At 47.8% G+C, this 23147-nt stretch overlaps 1 protein-coding gene across 4 annotated transcripts in view; it reads left to right on the plus strand.

The window, feature by feature from the left end:
- The window catches only part of PTPRA (protein tyrosine phosphatase receptor type A), a 208324-nt gene that overhangs the window by 31604 nt on the left and 153573 nt on the right, over positions 1 to 23147 (plus strand). Inside the window, exon 1 of one of the 4 annotated variants that reach the window (XM_075572546.1) lies at positions 7333 to 7627. The exons of the other annotated variants lie outside the window; for them this stretch is intronic. The gene's annotated coding sequence lies outside the window, so the exon portion shown is untranslated. Of the gene's footprint in view, positions 1 to 7332; positions 7628 to 23147 lie in introns of those variants that run through there. 4 annotated transcript variants of the gene reach the window in all.

Genomic DNA, 23147 nt, shown 5'->3' on the forward strand with positions numbered 1-23147 from the left:
GGGTGTTGGTTTAGAACAGGTTGGGGTTCCGCAGAATTCCCCACTATAATTATAGAGTTCCTTAACCAAAAACAAGTTGGGAACCACTGGTTTGGAAAGATTAAAAGCCGTATTGGACATGCTTACAGACATACCCCGCATTAATGTACGCAATGGGACCGGAGCATGTATATAAAGCGTAAATGTACTTAAAGTGAAGCACGACCTTTTTCCCACTTATCGATGCATGTACTGTACTGCAATCGTCATATACGTGCATAACTGATGTAAATAACACATTTGTAACAGGCTCTATAGTCTCTCCGCTTGCGCAGAGCTTCGGTACAGGTAGGGAGCCGGTATTGCTGTTCAGGACGTGCTGACAGGCGCATGCGCGAGCTGCCGTTTGCCTATTGGGCGACATGTCCTTACTCGCGGGTGTACTTAAAGTGAGTGTCCTTAAACCGGGGTATGCCTGTACATTGTTACATTATGTTAATGTATGTATGCTACTGATTTTATATGTATAGCTGCCCCACCCCAAAATAGTCCCTGCACGCCTTTGAGTATCTATCTGGTGAACAACAGACAAAGAACGGTTTGAGAGCGGATTGAGCCGTGATGGTCATTTTAATGGTCTCCCTATCTCGGCAATAAACATTGCAGATGTTGGGAGAGTATACAGGTTCTTTGATGACCTGCTTTTCCCTCTGTAAAACCTTGCATTCTTGATGGCTGGGGTTTGTCCGCATGGTTTGAATTCCATCACTGTATTTTCCCCTTGTGCGCACACCGCACTTTCAGGTACCTTGGATCTGCTGCTCCCCAGCCTTGCGACAGGATGTCTCGTAACCCTTCCTGCGATGCCAATCGCTCCCAAACCTCTCCTCTGGGTTCTCAGCCAGGGTCAAGTTTAAGGGGACACTTGTCAATATAATAACCCATCGAGTGCCAGTCAATATTCTGTTAATAATATGTAAAGTACAAATGCATTGCTTATTCATAAACCAAATAGAGCCGGAGAACCACATCTCTGTGCAACGTTTGAGTGGTTGTGTTTTTGGTTGGCACGCTAGAGCTTTGTAAAAGACGGATGCAGCCTCTTTGTTTCTGCTTTTTTCCTTTGCTATTCTTTACCGTTTTTGTATTTCTTACTCCGCCCTATTTATTCCCTTCTGGAGATGCGAGTGCAAAACCCACCCTTTGGTCGCACTAACGACAGGAAATTCTTCTACCTATAATACAGGGATACTAATAAAGGGATGTGCAAACGGGGGGGGAGGTTGGGGGGGGGGGGTATAGAGGTCCCACACTCTTCCCCAAAGCATTTAAATTAAATGCAGAGGGAGCGCGCGAGGCCTCTGTATGTTACTTACCAGGTCTCCTGGCGGCTTCTGGTGACGCATCACCATGGCTGTGTGGCGTCAAATGACATCAGAATTGCTAGAGACAGGGTAGGGACAGGTGGGGGAGAGCAGGCAGGGGGGTGCAGACGATAAAGTTTGCGCACCCCTGGTCTAATCATTCGGGTCCTTCACACTGCTTTGTATTAGGTAGCGATGGGATAGGTAGCGATGGGCAACTTTTTCCAAAATAGTCCCTTCTATTCATCATGGAGGGATACCTGGAACTAATTTAAATCCTGTGACTATATTTTGCATATTTAGCTTATTAGCGGGCTCTCCCATTCCTCTCCTTTTTTGTGGGTCTGGATGTTTAAATATAGATTCTCTGGCAAAATCAGTCTCTTTTTTTAAATTTTTTCCCCTTCAAAATGAACTGCTCATTTGCATGTCATTTCCCAGAATCCCTGGCTGCAGTGGAACCATTGTATACTAAGCCATACTAGGGAAAGGCAGTGTTATTGACCTGTCTGAGAGTGCTCACAAGTGGTATTTTTATTTGGTGATAAAAATTGTGACAGTTCAAGGTAATTTGTCGAAATTTCGCGTGAACCGTGACAATTTAGATTATTGGGGGGAGGGGGGTTGGGGCGCTAAAAAGTGTAAGTGACCGTTTTACAAATGTTTCTAACTTTTTCATGGAAGTAAAAAATACATATATTTTTTGAGCGTTTGCACATCTGTAGTATTGGAATTCAGTAATTCCCAAGCCCCGTATCTTTTCTCTTTCTTGAATGACAGCCATGCCACCTTCATATTGGGTTTTGGTTCCCGGAACTCCTAAGTTCCAGATGTTTTGGGGAGCACTTCTTGGCATTGAATTTCTCTTACCCATCTTATTCCTCAGAATGTTCAGACAACGCAGAGTGCAAACCCTGTTTGAGGACTGACTTATGTGAAACAAAAAGTATATTTTCACTTTCAAACCAACTTTAAGGTCACCCATGATCCCTTTATTCCCTACTTTTTAAGGCTGCGTCCAGGGTTGCAGCAGCCGTGCGGAGGCGCGCTGAGGCTGAGGGAAAGCGGGTGCTTTCCTTGGCCTTGGTTAGCGCGCCGTCCGGGGGCGTGTCGGGGGGGCGGGCCAGTGACGTGAACCGCTCATTGGACGAACCGCTCACGTGACCGGCCCTGCGCTCTAAAAATTTCATAAGACCTACGCTTCCGAATGCTTGCGGAAGTGTGCGCAAGCCCCTGCGAAAGCCGCTCTCATTGCGGCTGCAGGGGCTCACTGGTAAGCGAGAGCGCGCCTCAGCACGGTTGCCCGAGGCCTAAGAATGAACTTGTTCACAATGTGGGAAGTTCGTATGCATATGTATAGGTATCCCTCCTTTTACATGTTTGGAACTCGGGGTTCTCCGCAGCTGACCCACACTATTTTCAGATTCCGGGAAGCCTGGTGTACCGGATACTTACTGGTGAAGTTACTGGTATTATTTCTTGGTTTTTAAGGAGGATTTAAATGGATGTGCAACAGGAAGCTGAAACTGGCAGCCATTTTGTTTCCCCTGGTGGTCAGATGTAAACTCTGTAACTTCACCTGTAAGTCCCTGGAGCTGAAAATAGCAGTTTAGCTTCGGGGGATTACCCGATTTCCACCTCCTGTAAAACAAATGAATACAAAAGAAACCATTTAAAAAATGTTTTTTTTTTTTTTTAAATGTATAAGGTGCTGGAACCCCAAGCAAAGAAAAAAAAAAAAAGGAATACATTTGCCTTTAAAAAACATTAAATTGGTAGAAGGAAAAAAATAAATGTTCACTACTAGTTAGTATAGTATTTCAGCCCCATCCCTAATAATTTCATAATCGCTATATGCAAAGGTGGGAAAATCCTGGACGGCCAGGCACCTTAAAATCCACTCCCTGCCGCCTGTGTTTCAGGCTACAGCTGGTCAAGTTATCTCCCTTCTGCGCAGAGGCTTCTGGGAGTTGTAGTACTGCGCCTTTTCCAATGGTATAGTATTCACAGGTAGATGAACTAAAAGTCCCAGAATGCCCTGGGTTCAGGTGCAGAGCTGTGGTAACCACACACTTTCCTCCCACACTGCTGCAGCAAGGTGTGATCTGCTCTGTTAGGCTGCGCTTATAGTGCCGGCGACGGTGACGTTGCGTCAAAACAAATACATTGCCGCTGTTGTGTGCTCTTATAGTAAGCGCGGAGCGACGGCTTGGTCGTGATCGCTGGAAGTCATCTCTATTTGGTTTTTCCAGCGACCGCAGCCTGACGTCGCCGGCACTATAAGCGTAGCCTCAGAATTCACATACAATTCACTATAAAGAACACTAAAATACAGCAGCTATTGTAAGTTTGTAGTCGGATCCCAGTGTTGTATATAGATTTACATATACAGTGTGGACGCACACAACGCCTGTGGCGCAGTGAGGGCCGAACTGTCAATCACTTCTGCATCTGGCAACGGTGCTCCCCAGCAACATCAATGCAGGATCTGGCGCACAGGGAGTGGCAGCGACGGCGATTGCCAGGTCGCGTCAGCCTCTGCGTCAATCTGTCCCAGAATGTGTGTGCTTGCGTCTGTGCGCGTCTCACAGGTGCACAGTGTCACGGGGGGGATTTTTAGGAATCAAAGTTGTTCAGCCGCAAGGGTAGTGGGGGGAGAGGCTAGCAGCCGCACAGCCCCCTGCCGCATACCGTAACTTTGGCTCATGATAACTGCACTTTGAGGCTATTTTCTTGTTGAAATGTGAGCTTTGTTAATCTGTGCGCGCTGACCGGTATATTTTCTAGATTTAATGACTTGCTTCACCTTTTTATGGGTACATGCCACAAAACTTTAAACTGCCACAACGCTTTCAAGCTCTTTAGATTTGAACCATAAAGATTACATTTCCTAGCTGTGGGCGACTGCACTCTGCAAATCCAAAGAGGTACGATTTTTCCTGTAATGGTCCTCACACATACCTCCTAAATATGCCGCGAATATCCGTTTATAACACCCCATAATGTAGCGGTGTTTCAACCACGTGCTACTCAAAGTAATATTAATCGTGTATTTCATTATTTTTCCCCCCTACTATTTCAGGAAACTGTTTAACTTATCTGGTGGTGGCGGTGGCGAGTGGATTTTGGGAGCTGGCAAGGCTGCCACCTCTCCCCTCCGTCTGTCCGCTCCGTCGCCATCGGCGTAGCTTGCCCAATCAGGGCCGCCGACGGGGGTTGGGAGGAGCAGAGCATGTGTGGAGGGGATGTGATGTGATGTCGAGGAGAGAGATGACGTGCTGGGGAGGGGGGAAATATGCCATGTTCTGGGGGGGGGGGGGGGGGGGAAAGTCCACAGATCGCTCGGGCGACATCATGCGCTTCGTCGCGCGAGCCCACTATATCGGAGGCCTAATATGTAGGGGAGTGGGGGGAGTTGTAATGTGCTGCGGGGTTGAGATGTAATGTGCTGGGGGGGGGGTGGGATGTGCAGGGGAGAGTTGTAATGTGCAGGGGAGAGTTGTAATGTGCAGGGGAGAGTTGTAATGTGCTGTGGGGTTGAGATGTAATGTGCTGGGGGGGGGGGGAAAGATGTGCAGGGTTGAGATGTGATGTGCAGGGGAGAGTTGTAATGTGCTGCGGGGTTGAGATGTAATGTGCTGGGGGGGGGGGGGGGGGCGCGCTATATAAATAAAGACATGCAATATAATAACCAACCTCACACTGATGAGACCCATTAAGGTCGAAACGGCTGTCTGGGTGGGTTTACTGGCTATGCATCTTAACCAAGACTGTGCTCAAAGCTGTGAAATGCAGCAAGCATAAGCTTTAGGGGACCATGTTATATGGTTTTGAAGCAAAAGGTGGCACTGTGTGCTCATTTGCATGCCACTTCCCAGAATCCCTTGCTGCAGTGGAAGCACTGTGTGCTGGGTGATAATGGTGAAAGGCAGGGCTGCAAACCTGTCTAAGATATGCAAATAAGCACACAGTAATATGTCCATTTGCTATATGGAAAAAAAAATGTAACCCTCCCCCCTCCCGCTGTCGAGAGCTTACCGGTTGAGGTGCGGCATCTCCTGCAAGTCCTGTGTCTCCCCCAGCAAATCCTATGAAAATGGCTGCACCGGTAAGCACTCAACAGCGGGCAAAATGCACTTGCCCCAGGCGAGTGGGTGAGTGCATTTGTCCAGCCCTGTATGTATACATAATGTGTATGTTACACCTGTTCACTGTATTGTTAGGGGAAGTGGATTTGGGCTAATTTCTGTTACAAGTTGTATCCTTTGACAAAGCATGTTTTGGCAAGTCGGGAGGTTGCAGTCTCTGGAGCAGGGGGTGTGCAAACTGGGGGGGCGCTACATCATTTTCTGGGGGGGCATGGCAGTTATAGAGGTCCTGCGCTCTCCCCCCAGATATTTAAATGCCGGGGGACCGCGCAAGGCCTCTATAATACACCTGCCTTCGCACAACGCATCTTCCTCGTAACCCTTTGTCAAATGACGCCACAGGGTGACGCCACGTTACCATGGTGACGTGACCTCACATGATGCCCGTGTCCGTGTCATTTGAAGCAGGTGTGTGGGGGGGGGGTTGCTTTGGTGGGGGGGAGGCGCCGAGGAGAGCAGGCAGGGGTGCGCATGGGGATAAGTTTGCGTACCCCTTTGTTAGAGAGTTGACGCGTGGTGCATTATTACTATAAATATTTTTGCAACTAAAGATTTGTCTAATAAAGAGCGCTTTATTTTAGCAAATAACCGCTGTCTTGCACTGGGAAGTGTGACACTGATGGGCTTTCATGCATATACTCCGCAAGATTACGGGGTCAGGCAGACAAAATTAAACTACCTTTCTGTGTAATTGTTTATTTTTTATTGCATCACCTATGTAGTTAAACGTACTTATTTGTGTCCTCTAGAAAATAAATACATTTTGATTTTGATCCAGAACTGGGATACTGTATTCTTATCAGACAATTGGGGACCGCTGTTTGGCTGATAATGGTGACCGCTGTTTGGCTGATAATGGCTCCATGGTCAAGACTGGATGGGCGGGATACAACTTGGTTAAAATTTACGATCTTGCTGTTTTAATTTGCAAATGTTTGGGAAAACTTAAAAGCCCATGTTCACTAAGTGGGGCTGTTCCACAAGACGCCTTACAGCGCATTCAAATGAATGTGCAATAAGGCAGGGGTGCGCAAATGTTTTAATCTGCGCCCCCCCTCCCCCACTTACCTGATCGCCGGCGTTTTCTGACTGCACAACGTCAATTGACGCCGCGTTGCCAGAAGCCGCCGGAGACCAGGTAAATGAATTATAGATGCCTCGCAGCGCTCCCCAGGCATTTAACTTAAATGCTTTTTGGGAAGAGCGCCGCGCACCCCTGCAATAAGGCATTGGAAGGCGTATTGTTGAACAGCACTGATTTTAGTAAAGATGGGCCGCAGGGTCTGTAATATAGGATGAGTGCTGTGAACGTTTGTTTCTGGGTTGTACAGTCCCATACAACAGACACGCGCAAACTGCACCTCTGACATACTGTACGGCAGGACAATTGTAATATTGGTGTCCTGCTCGCAGCAGCATTGTCTTGCAATGAGATCTTGCTGCAATGCAAAACACTGAGGTGTAAGCTCCACGTCTCAGTACATTTTGGATCCAACATACTAAATAAATAGGTTTCATCCCACCTGTGGGCCTGCTTGTTATAAGCAGACGTTTGCACCTGCTACACGTCTCTCCTACAACTGTGTTCACAACCTGATGACGCGGTTTCATAAAGTCTACATATACCTATATAATCAGGGGCCTCCAGAGCGAATTCTACGTCTGTGACGACACTTTGTTGGTCTTATCGCTCATAGAATTTACTTTTACTCCGCTCGCCCCTGGAATTCTGCGCTTTATTTCACTCGTGGAGTTGAGAATAGTGTGTGGGTGGGAGCATATTCTCATGTGCTAATAAAGGAGGTTTAGTTACATTTGTCTCTAGGCAGACGAGCAGAGTTGGTGTTACAGGGAGGTCAGCTTCGATGTCCCAGCAGGCCACCGAGTTGGCTGTTGTGCGCATGTTGTTGTCGGGAAAACTGGCCACCCTGATTAAATCCGTGTCCCGAGACTCCCATAAGATCTAAAACCGAGACGCACAGTGAGAAAACAACACGTTGAAACGCTGCCCAGTTATCTCGCTGCTAATAAAACGGGCTTTATGTAGGGAAGGTTTTAAATAAAACTGTTGCTGCTTGGGATCCGCGATGACTCACGCGAGCGAACCAGATGTGAAGCAAAGGAGCGGACTTAAAGGTACATTCACGCTTGGTCACGGCTGAAACATTTCCGTCCGTTCCATCCTTTTATCCGACGCTCGTTCTCGGTAGTTTCAGTGGCCTGATCTGTGTATAACATAATGACCACCTCTTTGTTTTTTAATCTGTGGGATGCACGTTAGACGTTCGTTCCTGTAGCGCAGCGGTGCGCAAAGTGGGGGGGCGGGAGATCTTTCTGTGGAGGGCGGGCAGTTGCAGAGGCCCCGCTCTCTTCCCCAAGGCATTTAAATTAAATGCCGGGGGGCTCGCGGGAGGCCCCTGCAACGCTACGCTTACCTTGACTCTGCCGGCGGCACTCGGTCCATGGCAACGCGGCGGCAAATGACGCTGCGGGTCACATGAACCGCATCAAGGTAAGGGAGGGGGCGTGAGAACCAGCGGAGGAAAGGCAGGGGGGCGCACAAGCAAAGGTTTGCGCTCCCCTGCGTGTAGCGCACCCCTTCATGGCCGCCCACTCCACCAAAGCAAATATTCTGTTTATTGTTTCTGCAAGCGACAGAAGAAAAAACACGTACAAATCTATTGCTTTCCCAGTTGCCATGAAAATGACGCAATCAACGCAACCTGTTTTAATTGAACGTAGAAACAAGATTCTATAGGCTTTTGTGATGAAAATTTTACATATGTGCTCTTATGTTGTTAAGATAATTGTTATTGTCACTTTTTTACCCACCATAACTGATGTGTGATTGAAACCTATCCCACCTGCACATTGCAAAGCCAGTATAACCATCCTCACGCCAAGACCGAAAAAAGGTGGTTCCTGCTGTCTGGGTGCAGGTTTACTGGCTCTGCACTTCTTCAGCCCAGGCTGTGCTGCAAAGCTGTGGAATACGGCAGGCATAAAACTTGTAGGGGTCCATGTTAAAATGGGTAAGTAGCAAAAGGTGAGACTGTGTTAATCATGATCAACAAGGCCAGGGATTGTGTTGGTAACAAAGTTTTACACACATTGTGTCTTGTGTTCCATTTTAGGCCGCGCGTATAGTGACGGCGCCACGACCGGTGACGTCACCCGTCGCCCAGGGGCGAAAGTTATATTTCGCCAGGCGTCGCCGTCGCGGGTTTCTGGGCACTTGATTGGTTCAAGGGCCCGTCGCATGAGGCGACAGCCCTTGAAAAATTCAAAATTTTGCCGGCTACCAGTTTTTCGCTCTGTCGCATTGTCGCCGTCGCGCTTACTATAAGCGCACGAGGTGGCGTTAATGTGTTTGTTTTCGGGCGATTCTCTAAAGCTTCTGTTTACCACGATCAAATTAAATCTTTAAAAAAAAAATGGACAATACTTTTTCTAAAATTTTTTTAAAGCTACATTTAACCTATTCATCACACCCCTGTCCTTCACCTTCATCCTATGCAGGGCCGCCCCTTGTACCAGGAAGTGAGCAAACGCCATTAGGCTTAAGACAGCAACGTATTGGTTCCTTAAGAACGGACTTATGTGAAAGATGTTTTAAATGGAGGCTATCGTCTCATTTCAAGTCTGCCCTGGGATGCATAATAAAGAGGGTGAAAGCCCCAGAGGCAATTAGCCATAGGGCGACATGGGACTGGGGTTGACCCCTGATTCACCTGCGTCAAAGGGGCTGAAAGGCGATTGGTTAATGGGAAGCTGGTGAATTAGGCGGGAAATATGTAGGTTGTTACCAGGTAGACACGAGGCAGGTGTTTAGTGATTGGTTGGAAGTGTGTTGGGCTACGGAGAATGGTCAAGTCATTGGCTGGGAAGTGGTACGCAGGGAGGAGTCACGTTTGGGAGGGAATTTGTGCATGGGGATAAAGGACAGAGGCAGCAGGGTATTGTCCCTCACGTGAGGAAGGCCGGGCCACGGGTCCCACGCTGCTCTCCCCTGCCTGCTGTTAATGTATATGTCTATATGTTATATTTATTAAAGCGGTTATTTCTGAGCATGGTCTCGGGAACGGTTCCGTTGTTGGTGGATTATTTCTGAGTGGTTAAATGGTTAATTTACGTTATCGGCCAAGCCATTAGGTATTATGTGTTTCTCTGGCTGAGGCGCGAGCGGTTCACTTCAGACTCGCCTGTGAAGAAGACCAGATCAGGATTCCCCCCCTCACTACCGGCTGTTAATTAGTTATATTTCCAAAAAATGAATATAAGGAAAAGGGTTTATTTGTCGCAGCACAAGTTTGGAAAAGGGTTATTTCCGAGCATGGTCTCGGCAATGGTTACATAGTTGTGATGGTAATTTATGTTCTTGGCTGGCAGGCGGGAGCCATTGTTACTTATGCAATGTGTTTCTCTGGCTGGGAGGCGAGAGGTTAATATCACTATGTACTGGTTTGAGCTGTTTATTGCCATATATCCTATTACGGTCTAATACATTGTGCTGCGGCCTCACCACCACCTTTATGTTTGTGTCCGGTGTGAGTTATTTCAGTTAAGAAGGGTTTGGTTTAAAGGGTAATATCATCCAGTCCCCATGGTGGGGATATGAGAGAGACTTCACACCTCTCCATCCCGTTGTCGTGATGCAGCTCGTGTTCATGTAGACTCCATTTTGTTTCACCGTTCCCTGATGTTTAACTTACATCTGCTCTGAAACGGTGACCCTCCTTTCCCCCCTCTCTGCATTCCTGGGCCCCTCTTTTTAATCCCCGGAGCAGTGATTAGAGATGTCCCCGACGCTCCCCTCTCTCTCCCTCGGTTGACCCTCCCTGCTGTAGGTTTGCCGATGCATATTTAAACCGTGCAGTGATGTAATGTATATTCCCTATTCTCTTGGAAGTGCCAAATGGAGCTGGGAAATCCCGCGTACGTAGGTGCCGGGGGAATAGCCCAGTGGTGAGATCTGGACCTTTCCGAAGGTCGGTTAATCTGGGTCAGATGCCAGGGTCGGCTTTTCTTGTGACGATGGACAAGTCGGTTTATCTCCCTGTACCCTGGACTCTTGAGGTACCGCTGGTGGCACAGCCATTCAGGAACACGAATGGTTAACCCATTGACTACCTGAGAGGATGGGCAAATGCAATGTGTTGCTGACCCCACTCAGCAGCAAAAAGAGCCAGGGGGAAAGAAATGATCCCGCGGTAACTATAGCGGTAATTGCGGTCCCCGGGGATTTAGTGGTCAGTAATAGAGAAGGGTGAGGACCCCAGTTGAACCTGTGTCACTGTCCTTGTCACTGACCTTCAGGACACAAACACGTGGTCATTGCCTCCATTCACTACCACAGGGGCGGACATCTGATCTTCCATTCACCAGTCCTGTTGACCGCTGGGAAGGATGGGTTGTGATGTTCTGTATAACCAGATATTTATTCTTTTTACGCTATACATGGAATTAAATCTACTTTCAAGCAAATAAAACCGGTTGTCTTGACACGAGTAACATCTCAAATCAAGATTGTAAGCCATAGGTGGGCAACGCCAGTCCTCTGGGCCACCAACAGGTCAGGTTTTAAAGATATCCCTGCTTCAGCACAGATGACTCAATCAGTGGTTCAGTGGAAGACTTTTTTCTGTGTTGGCTTTTAAGCTCTGAAGGTTCCCAGACGAGGAAGGCGACACCCTGCTTAACCCTTGCGCTGCCAGAGGGGGGCAAGGAACGCATGACAGGGCAAAAAAGCTGCAGATGGAATGTTTTTCTGTAAGCTCATTACAATGAGTGTTAAATATATCAAGAGGTGTGTGTGTGTGTGTGTGTGTGTGTGTGTTTATATATATCAATTTGCTTATAAGGGTTCCATGTAAAAATGGATTTCAGACAAAAGGTGACACGTGTGCCCAGTTGCATGTCATTTCCCAGAATCCCTTGCTGCAGTGCACTGTATGCTAGGTGATATATTTCAAGTGAATGATACCACGTGATGGGTCCCCTCCGTGGGCTGCCATGTTCTGCATCTCTGCTGTGCGACTGTTACCTCCTGTGTTGTCATTTATTGCTCTACCTGTGGCGGGGACCATCTGATTACAGCAGGAGCGGGTGTTTATCCTTTTGGGGGCCCCATGACGTAGCCATCTCATCATGATATATCGGCTAAAACTCTTCCCCCTCCAACAGGTCAGGTTTTCAGGATATCCCTGCCTCAGCACAGGAGGCTCAATCAGTCACTACTTCAGCACAGGTGACTCAATCAGAAGGCCAATCTTCGACTGTGCTGAAGCAGGGATATCCTTAAAATCTGAACTATTGGGGTGGGGGGGGGGGAAAGAGTTGAGCACCCCTGCGCTGTCATGCCCTCGGAAAGCTCAGATCGCGTCCTGCGTTCCTTTGGAGGGTAGGACGCGGTTTTGAAGGGAAACGGTGGCGGAGAACTCTTCCGTTTCCGGGTTAAGGGTTGCCGTGGTGACACGATCGCGCTGCGCTGGAGGGACCGGGACGCCGGTGCTGCGGGCCCTCCGGCACTCGAAGAGTTAAAGGGGTGGGATTTTGTATATAACATGGAGTTTCTTTAGCAGTAACGGATCAGCAGACATTTGTATCTTCCGGAGTTTGACGGAGACAGGAAAGTTATGTGAGATTACATTGATGTATGTGTAGCTTTATTTATACAGCGCCCACAGGGTACTCGGCGCTTTACAAAGAATACAGTACAGGGAATTATAGCACCAATAAGTGCAACAAGATCTGGCAATAGGAAAGGAAATCCCTTCCCCGAAGAGCTTACAATCTAAGTGGTATGTTGTGAGACTTAGAGGCAGCGGGTGGGGGAATAAGAGCAGGAGATGGCAGTGCTTGGCCACAATGGTTGGTAGGAGTGACTGGGTGTGGGACAGGAGCCATGAGTCCGGGCTATTGAAATGCTTCATTTAATTGATGGCTAAGACATCTTGAAATTCCTGACGCTATAAATGACATCACCAAAGGGGCAGCTCATAGCGCTAGTTTTTGTTCATAATTCATGAACGTCCTCACAGAACCTTATTGTGTGGATTGTATTGATACGCATATTAAGGGGGGGGGGGGGGGGGGAGGGAAGGAACGCAGCACGTTGGACTGCTACTTTAAGTAAGCCACTGTTTGCGTCCTCGTCCATGCTGATCACGCAACCCTAAAGGCCAGGAATCGAGCAGGCAGCATGGAGAGAGAACGATGGTCCATGTGCTTCTCTCCAACTAGAGGGCTGCATTGCGAGTCCCCTATAACTGCAGATTGGGTTAGCGCTGGTCACAGCTTGCAAGCCCTAGAAAGTGTGCTGGTGAGGAGGGCAGGGTGTGTAATGTATAAAGGCAGCTCTGCTTCCTAGGCTTGGCCGGCACAGGGATGAGTAGATGGCACGGTTGCATGAATGGAATGATTTCCCTATAGGCCGTGACTCGGCAGAACCGTGCTCCTGACACAGGCATCTGCTCATCTGTCCACTCATTGTAGGATGTGGCTCACTTCCTAATCTCTCTCCCCTCCTCCTCCTCCTGGGCCTATCTGACTGGACATGTGCTCAGGAATGCAGCAGGATCCCACCGCAGCTGCCAATGCTCTGGTTAGGGATTATTAGTACTACATACATAAGCGGCTGTATGTATTAATATTACACCGTTTAAACACACAGCTCATTTAAAATGCAGAGGTGTGTGTGTGCACATTGATAGTGTGTGTGTGTGTGTGTGTGTGTGTGTGTGTGTGTGCGCGCACTGATAGTGTGTGTGTGTGTGTGTGTGTGTGCGCGCACTGATAGTGTGTGTGTGTGTGTGTGTGTGTGTGTGTGTGTGTGCGCACACTGATAGTGTGTGTGTGTGTGTGTGTGTGTGTGTGTGTGTGTGTGTGTGTGTGTGTGCGCACACTAATAGTGTGTGTGTGTGCACACTGATAGTGTGTGAGTGTGTGTGTGTGTGTGCGCGCACTGATAGTGTGTGTGTGTGTGTTTGTGTGTGCACTGCCGGGGGTGGGGGCGTGCACTGCTGGGGGATGGGGGTATGTGTGCACTGCTGGGGGATGGGGGTATGTGTGCACTGCTGGGGGATGGGGGTATGTGTGCACTGCTGGGGGATGGGGGGGCTGGCGTGCACTGCCTGTGGATGGGGGCGGGGGGGTGTGCGCACTGCCAGGGGATGTGTGTGTGTGTGTGTGTGTGTGCACTGCTGTGGGGTGTATGGGTGGGCGTGCTGCCGGGGGATGGTGATGTGAGTGTGCACTGCCGGGGGATGGGGGCGTGTACTGCGGTGCCTGAATGTGAGCATAGGAGGGAAGTAATTTCTTCACGTTGTTATTGCTAAGGTGGCAGACATACTGTGCCATATTTACCTTACCTTATGGACACGACCCCCTCTTGTGTCCTCACCAGATCCGAGGAAGCAGTGACCTTCCTGGTAATATATGGTTTAATAAACACTTTTTTCCTTTGACACTAAATTGAGTCTGGTGCCGGTAATTGATCACTTTTGTGATCTTGTGAACTTATGTAACCATTTCCTTTTTACTGTGCACCGAGCTACCATGTGAAGGCACCAATACGTGTGTGTCCGAATCATGTGATAAACTGCTGAGTACTTCATTTTAACGGGACAGCCCCTTCATGTTTACTTGCTGGTGAAATAGTGTTGATGCAGATGGCAGCGTCACGCAGTCCAGCAGCAAGCGCGGCCTTTAGGGTCTGTCTGACCACCAGACCAGAGATACAGTGATGCACGTCCTGCAGTGTGGGTGGTTCATGCCCAGATTGTAATCGTATTGTGCTTCCTGTGACTATGCTGTGAGTCCATCCCTCCTACAGGAAGAGCCGCTGGCTTTGTGTTGCATTGCAGTTTTGTTATATCCCTATTTGGGGGGGGGATTATCGGGTGGTCAGTGTGCTATTAAAAAGCCCCAGAACGCAGGAAAGAAAGCGGCTTGGACACCATTTCAATTTATTTTTTATTCTCTGAGAACAATGGGTGAATTTCGGGTATGAGAATAACACGTTATCGGACTCTTTTTAGTGTTATGCTACGAACATGGAATAACGGACTTTGTAGGATGTAGGAACGGCCCAATGCTTTGTTTCATATTGCTTGTACGGAGACCAGACTGGCAGTGACCCCTGTGACTCCAGCGCAGCTGAAATACACAAGGATATCTAGATCCATCTGCAGCCTGTCCTAGGATTTCTTTATCAGACGAAAGCTCATGTTGGGGTTGTTTGAGCAATCACTCGTCTTTTTATACATAAACCTTAGCAAATACTAAACCGAAACCCACTACAGTACATTGTGTGTTTACACATATATGCGCGCACACATGCATACGTACGTGCATGTATATTGGCTTCTGGGTTTGTGTCCTTATGTATACAACAAAAGAAAAAAAAAACAATGCTACAACCAATATGTAGCACCTGGATTTTGTGTTTAGCGATATATGGGCTGGAGTGATATCTTTCAGTTTTGTTCAAACAATATGACAAGTACATTACAGTACTATGTATTTTATCTATATTCTTTCCCCCCCCCCCCCATAAATATGGATCATTTTATTATTTATTTATAAAACATTTTATCAGGAAGTAATACATTGAGAGTTGCCTCTCGTTTTCAAGTATGTCCTGGACACAGTTAATATGACAAGTAATACATGGTTACAAATACAGTTACATAAATGAACAAAATATACATTATATACAAGACATTGCATGCACAGTTAAAGATGATATATATTATAGGCGTATGTAACAGTTACAGACCAGATTAAAAGTGAGACAGCTTTAGTTTTGAAAGAACTTAAACTGGTGGTGGATGTGAGAGTCTCCGGTAGGTTGTTCCAGTTTTGGGGTGCACGGTAAGAGTTCACATTTAGTTCAATACTAAACCTGTGTGTAAACCCCGTGCGTTCTTACAGTCTACCTAATCTTTTCATGTTCAGATTGGGAACCTGAATTTATAGGTAAACGTGGTTTTTTTCCCTTTTATTTGTCAAGTAATTGCTCTCATAAGGCAGACGGATAACCCATGAATTGCAGCACCTACGCGATGAGCATGTGTATCAGCGGGCTCGGAGAACAGGGCAACATTCAGTTCTTAGGGGACATGGGGAAAAGTTTAACTTTCAGAGGTGCCTTTTCTCAGGGACACCGTTCCACAGATAAATGTGGCGTGCATCTATTGTCCGCTGTGTGGGACGCCGACTTCTTCCCAGGCGCGAGCATTGGATGTCTTTCTCCTTCACTTTCCAAACACGATCCTGCACAGAGCACGGTTAGAGACCACCTGATGTGACCGGATATTTGACAAGTTCTTCTACTCTTGTCGTTCTCCGTAGAAAACTTGCCTACCTGATCATTGGTGAGCAAACCACGCCCGGTTCTGGGGAGTGAAGACGCACCCCGGCGAAGAATAAACCTGCTGGGGGCACATTCAAGGGGGCAGGACGCGGTGTCCCTGTTCTGTCTTGCCCCCTCGGTGATGGTGATGACCAGATACAGCTTCCCCTTCATGCTGTAGAGCCCCATATACGGGCATCTCTATCACCTAGGGAGGTAAATTCAGCTCGCACCTCTCAATTTATACCTAAAAATGCAGGGGGCGGCAGCGCTATCCGGTGACGTCACCGCGGCGATCCGGCAAAGCGGCTGTTGAACTGTAGTAAGGAGGTAGCCGGAGGAGACAGGGAGGCGTGGCGAGGAGCGTGGCTGTGAGCGGTGCCTTCATTGGCTGAACCGCTCGCGTGACGCGGCCGTCGCCTGCCAAGAACAAATTCCCTGTCTCCTCCCCAGTCTGCCGCCCTGTAATTCGGCGCTGCGCGGGCGTTGTGATAGGTATGTGTGGTTACGTTGGATTTCTGCGCTTTGTTTTTCAGCTGCGCTGCGTCGCGCGATTTTAGGTATAATCACGGGCCTTACCTTTCAGCGAGGACACGGATTCAGGCGGCTGCCGTGCAGCTCATCCGAAAGATGGGTAGCGGTATTCTCTCTCTCCCTGCAGCTGGCCCATCAAGCGAAGAGTTAATGTTGCGGGGTCTCATTCAAAAGCACGGACCCCCCCACTGTTTTATCTTTTCCGGTCCGCAAGACTCGCCGTCCCACAAGATCAGCAAATCTGGCTACATCTGACCAACCTGTCCCGATGAAGGTGGGACGTCACAGTGAAACGGTGATTATACAATACAAGACTGGCGGGCCCTTCTACCTTTGTGCTATTTTAAGCCAGGCACTGGTCACCCACTGCCCAACTCCGCGCGCTTTGCGCAAGTGAAACCAGAGGGAAGTGTTTATTTTTCCCCAAACGATTAAAAAGTAGACATACTTCTACCTGTTTGAGTTGGTGTCGTGTGAGGGTGCACTTGTTTGAATGTAGTTATGTTTAAGTGAATGTTAATAGCGCAGGGGTTCTCGACTCCAGTCCACGAGGACCGCCAACAGGTCAGGTTTTCAGGATATCCCTGCTCCAGCACAGGTGGTTCAGTCAAAGACTGAGACACTGATTGATTGAACCACCTGTGCTGAAGCAGGGATATCCTGAAAACCTGACCTGTTGGTGGCCCTTCTGGACTGGATTGACTGCCCCTGTTATACTGTATCGTGGCTTATAGTGGTGTAATAATTTATTAATAAATATAGCCTTGTGTTGGGTTTAGAAAGATCAGAAAGATTCAGTAAGCCTTAAAGTAAGAACTTTAGACCCTGTTGAAGATGAATAGGATTCTCTAGTCTTTGGGTCACCTGAATTTAAGCATATCGGCTACTTATGTTTATCTGTTTTGACAAATGATGTGATAAGCAACATACAAAAAAAACCAGAAACAATGCGCATAGTTTTGACTGACAAACAGTCTTATCTGATGATGACTAAAGCTGCACCACATTTACGTTATAAACAGAGAACTAAACTCAGACCACCGTTTACCTGCAAATCCTTGTATTTAGTCTTCTCACTAAAGAAATTAGATAAATATTGTAGTAAAAAAACAGCCTTTGTTGGAGAAGTTATATATATTAAAAAAAACAAAAAAAAAAAAAAACCTATTTTAAAATACTTGTACAATAATTTATTAGAGATGTCAATGAGCTACATCTAACTTACTAACCATGCCACGGTCTTTAACTTTCATCCTAGGAGGGACTGGCCCTGTAACTGTACAGTGCTCTGGCTGTTCGCCTTCTGATATTCCTCGCCTCCCTAGATTCCTTTGCAGAGGGTGGGCCTCTCACATGCAGGTGGTCTGTAGGAGGACAGCAGCTGTTGGAGATGATGCCTGCACTGCACCGCCTGCCAATATTCCTGGAACACTTTTTTTTCCTTTTCTTTCTTTCCGCGTAACCAGCGTATTTTTTTTCTTCTCGATTTCAGCCCATGGTTAACCCCTCGGTACCCAGAGTGGACAGGAAAGCCACGGGCCTCAGGAAAGCTTTTCTTCATTCAGGTGTAGCCAGATTCTGTACTGAGAGCCGCGGGAATAAATGTGAAAAGCTGTATTTGCCCCCCTCGGTGCAGACCATTTATCTCTCTGTACACGTATTTATTTATTTATAAAATATTTTACCAGGAAGTAATAATTGATAGTTACCTCTCGTTTTCAAGTATGTCCTGGGCATAGAGTTAAGACAAATAATACATGGTTACAAATACAGTTACATAAATGAACAGGGTATACATTATATACAAGACATTGCGTGCACAGTTAAAGAAAATATATATTATGAGCGTATGAAACAGTTACAGACCAGATTAAAATGTGAGACAGCCTTAGATTTGAAAGAACTTAAACTGGTGGTGGATGTGAGAGTCTCCGGTAGGTTGTTCCAGTTTTGGGGTGCACGGTAAGAGGAGGAACGGCCGGATACTTTGTTGAGCCTTGGGACCATGAACAGTCTTTTGGAGTCTGATCTCAGGTGATAAGTGCTGCATGTGGTAGGGGTGAGGAGCTTGTTCAGATAGCTGGGTAGCATGCCCATAAAGAATTTAAAGGCAAGACAGGAAAGGTGAACTTTGCGCCTAGACTCTAGTGATGACCAATCTAGTTCTTTGAGCATTTTGCAGTGATGTGTGTTGTAGTTGCATTGGAGAACAAAATGACAAATTGAATTGTAGAGGGTGTCAAGTTTGCTAAGGTGGGTTTGAGGTGCCGAGCCATATACTATGTCCCATAGTCAATAATTGGCATTAGCATCTGCTGTGCGATACGTTTTCTGACCAGGAGACTTAGGGAGGATTTGTTCCTGTAAAATACCCCTAGTTTTGCATAGGTCTTGGTTGTCAGGGTATCAATGTGCATCCCGAATGTTAAGTGGGAGTCAAACCATATGCCCAGGTATTTAAAACTAGTGTCAGGGGTTAGGGTGGTGTTAGCGTTGGTTCTGATCTGGAGCTCAGTTGCTGGAAGCTTTAAAAATGTAGTCTTGGTCCCAAATACCATTGTTACAGTCTTGTCAGTGTTTAAAAACAGTTTGTTGTGGGAAATCCAGTTTTCGAGTCTCAAAAAGTCAGAGTGAAGTGTGTGTTGAAGGTCAGAAAGGCTATGGCTGTTGTGTGCATATAGGATTGTGTCATCTGCATACATGTGTATTGAAGCTTCCTTGCAAGCTGTGAGAATATCATTGATGAACACTGAGAAGAGTAGGGGCCCCAGAACAGAGCCTTGCGGGACGCCATATGTGATATCCAGGGGGTTGGAGTTAGTTAGAGCCTGAGGTTGCTGGGCTGTTTGCACCTTGAGGAGCTCGCTGTTCCACTTTTGGACATTTCCTGTACTGGCTGGATTCAAAGTCTGCTTCAGCGGGTCATTAACCCTTTAGTATCCTGCGTGACCCGCTATACTCCCTTGCCATACACATAGCTCTCACTCTGTTTACCAGCTTTTTTGTGTGATGTCTGTGCCCCACAGTCTACCTCTATTTAGCTTTGAGACCCAGTATTGGTCCATTAGGGTGTACCTCTGGGACTTTTTCTGTGGCATGTGCAATACAGCTTTCTAACATTCATCCTAGAGATTCAGTGTCAGTCTGTCACTGTGTACCTCAGGGACCCTGTTACAGGGTTGAGGTACCAGGTGGCTACAGTCTACCTGGGAACGGGCCAGAAGAAGGGGTTCATACCCCGAAACGTTGCGTTGCCCCCCTTGCCCTGCACTCTTATATTCCCCGTGTTTTCCTCCCCCTCTCCCCCTTCCCTGTTCTTGTCCCTGTCCTAGCATTTATTATCTCTCCTGGTCTCTGTTTGACCTATTATGTGCATCTTACGTGTATAATTATATTTGATTTTGGCTGATCCTTTTACTCTTTGATCTATTCTGCTGAGTGCTGGCAACATTTGTGGTTTAGAGCCTGAGATGGACACATGTCGGGATCTACCTGAAAGGTAGGACTGAAACCAGTTTAAAGCATGCTGCCCTATTGCAGAGCTTAAGCAGGATAGCATGATCAACAGTATCAAACGTATGTTTTACTCAGACATCTTGTTTTTGATTCCCATGATAAAAAAATCTCAGGGAACGTTGATTTTATTTAAACATGTATTTTATGCATGCTGTCTGGTTTTAAATCCTGTAATGGAAGGGTGCCGGCCTTGGTCTGTGTGGCAGATGACTTATTGACCTGGACTTGGGCTGTATTTCTGCCCCGGTCATGTTGGACCTTTCAGCAGCCTTCCACACAATTGATCATTGTGTGCTGCTGCACCACCTGAGGGACTTAGCCTGTATCGGTGGTACCGCATTACAATGGGTTGCCTCGTTCCCGCAGGGCCGGACCGAGCATTTGGCTATAGGGTCTCGTGTCACCCATGGGACCATGTCCCCTTTGGGGTCCCTCGAGGATTGGTGCCGTCACCGCTCCTGTCCAACATGTATGCAAGACCGCTGGGCAATATTATCCGGAAGCATGGTCTGACGGGCCACCAGTATGCTGACGACGCCAAAAGCTGTTTCTTTCCTGGGCAGCCCAGGGGACGGCTGTCACACCGATGGCGGGTCTAGACGAAGTGGTGGCATGAATGGGGATGAATTGACTGAAGCTCAATCCTGACCAGACTGAACTAATGATTATGGGTTCGGCAGGACGCCCGAGCATGGGTCATCAGGTTTCCGAGCTTCCCTTAATCGATGGAGTACACTAAAGCCGCTGCCTGTGTCCCAGGTTCGTAACCCTCGGCATCCTCTTTGGCCAGAGAATCAACATGCGAGGCAAAGTGGCCTTGGTTGTTTAGTCTGATTTGTAAACATTTTTTATCTGAGGCTGCTTTGGAGTTTGCGTCCACTCTTGTCATCTATGGACCTTGAGTCACTGGTCCGTGCCTTTTTGTGTCTACGTGGTCGGACTACGGAATGTCTTAGGCACGTTCTATAGTGCCGGGCGCGTGCTACGCCGTGCGCGCTGGATTTTAGTTGGCTGACGTCAGTCTTTCTATACAAGGGCCGCGCGCGGCAGGGAGAGGGGAGCCGACAGATGAGGAAATTCATCTTTTCGCGTCGCTACCGGCGCTGTGTGTGTGTGTGTGTGTGTGTGTGTGTGTGTGTGTGTGTGTGTGTGTGTGTGTGTGTGTGTGTGTCTACACAAATTTAATAAATCTATTATTTCTACCAATGTTTTTTTTAAAATAAATTATACATACGCACGCACGCACACGCACATGTACACACATGTACACACGTACCACGTACACGCACACGTACACACATTCACGCACACGTACACGCATGCATGTACACGCACACGTACACACATGTACGCACGCACGCACATGTACGCACGTACACACGCACACACGCACACACGCACGGACGTACACACATGTACGGACGTGCGCACACGTGCACACACATATACTCGCACACGTACACACACACGTACACACACATGTATACTCGCACACGTACACACACGTACACACATGTATACTCGCACACGTACACACATGTATACTCGCACACGTACACACACATGTATACCCGCACACGTACACACGTAGACACGTACACACACATGTATACTCGCACACGTACACACAAACACTGTATACTCGCACACGTACACACAAACACTGTATACTCGCACAGTATACATACAAAAAAGCATGCGGCACGTGCACACGCTTTCGCATAGGCACGCGCGGCCGCACGCTGTATAGAACGGCCCTTATTTGCAAGACTACTGGTGTGCCTGATGCGGAGGCTCCTGCGTGTGCAGAACGCTGCAGCTTGGATGCTGAGCCGTGTTTCTCGCTTTGTGCATTTCACGCCCACCTTGCACTATCTGCGCTGGCTTCCAGTGATCTTTCGTGCTCAGTTCAAGTTGACCGTAAAGACCTTTAAAACATTGCAAGGTCAAGGGCCTGCCTTTCTGCAGCCTGGTTTCAAGCCATGGAGGGATACTGGCTACGATCTCAGGATCCGACCCCAGGTCTCCGTGCCAAGGGTACTGCACCCTACGCTGTGTGGGCAGCTTCTGAGGTCTGGAACTCGCTACCGCACGGGTGCTCAAATCCAGTCCTCAAGCACCTCCAGCAGGTCAGGTTTTCAGGATATCCCTGCTTCAGCACAGGTGGCTCAATCGTCAGCCCCTGCTCTTGGCCTCGCTGTCTCTGAGCTGGTGGTCATCGTGGCTGAGGGCAAGTGCTCGTTTTTGCTCAAAATCCCTTGAGAACCTGGTTGTATTCTCCCAGCGCGTGGTCCCACAGCTTGTATCTCATATCCCTCGTGGCGGAAGCGGGGAAGGACATTTTGGGTGATTTGTTTTTGCTTCTTTAAGACACAAGGAAGAGCAGTTGGGAAACTGGCCTAGCTTGAGGTCTTCAATTTTGACTCCTGTTGCGGTTCCTCCACCCACGCATCTCTCCTTCCTTTTATATCGGGCCTGCAGTGTGCAGCCAGGGTTGTGTTTAGACAATACGGGGATTGTTAGCGGGGCTGGCATGGTCTTGAACGGGTTCCAAGAGGAGCGCGCAGCTCTGTTCCTGGTTAAAGGTGCAGTTTCTCCTGGAAAAGTTTCCCGAAAATCCGTTATCTGCCAAACTTTTTTCCCGGGATTATAATTATTATTATTTTTTTTTTTTTTTTTTTTTTTTTACATTTTCTTATCAAATATATAAATGATATTCAATCACCGATCGAGTCGTCTGTGCTGAAGCAGGGATATTCTTAAAACCGCACCTGTTTTTTTTTTTTTGGGGGGGGGGCGCGAGAGAGGAGAGAGTTATGGGGACTGCAGTTGAGAACCCCTGCAATAGATAACAAAACCGCTTTTGTAGGCTAAAGCCGCCTTATAGTGCCGGCGACGCGACGTCGCCCGAAAACAAATGCATTGTCGCCGTCGCGAAAACTGGTAGCCGCAAAATTAGATTTTTCCAGGGGTGTCGTCTCACGTAACGGCCCTTGAACCAATCAAATGGCCGGAAACCCGTGACGGCGACCGTCGCCATCGACGGCACTATAGGCACGGCCTCAGGTGCTATCCTGAAGCATCTACTTACAAACCCGAGAGTCCTGGCTTGTGATGGTGTCAAATAACCAAAGAGGAGGAGGTATTTTTTATTTTATTTTGCAATTTATTGCTGGTCAGTCCGGCAGCAAAGAGTCAGTTACTATTTACATGATTCCTAAGGTGAAAGGAAAAACACTTGCAGTGGTGTAC

This window comes from Ascaphus truei, chromosome 1 (assembly GCF_040206685.1).
Source record: "Ascaphus truei isolate aAscTru1 chromosome 1, aAscTru1.hap1, whole genome shotgun sequence".
Taxonomy (NCBI): domain Eukaryota; kingdom Metazoa; phylum Chordata; class Amphibia; order Anura; family Ascaphidae; genus Ascaphus; species Ascaphus truei.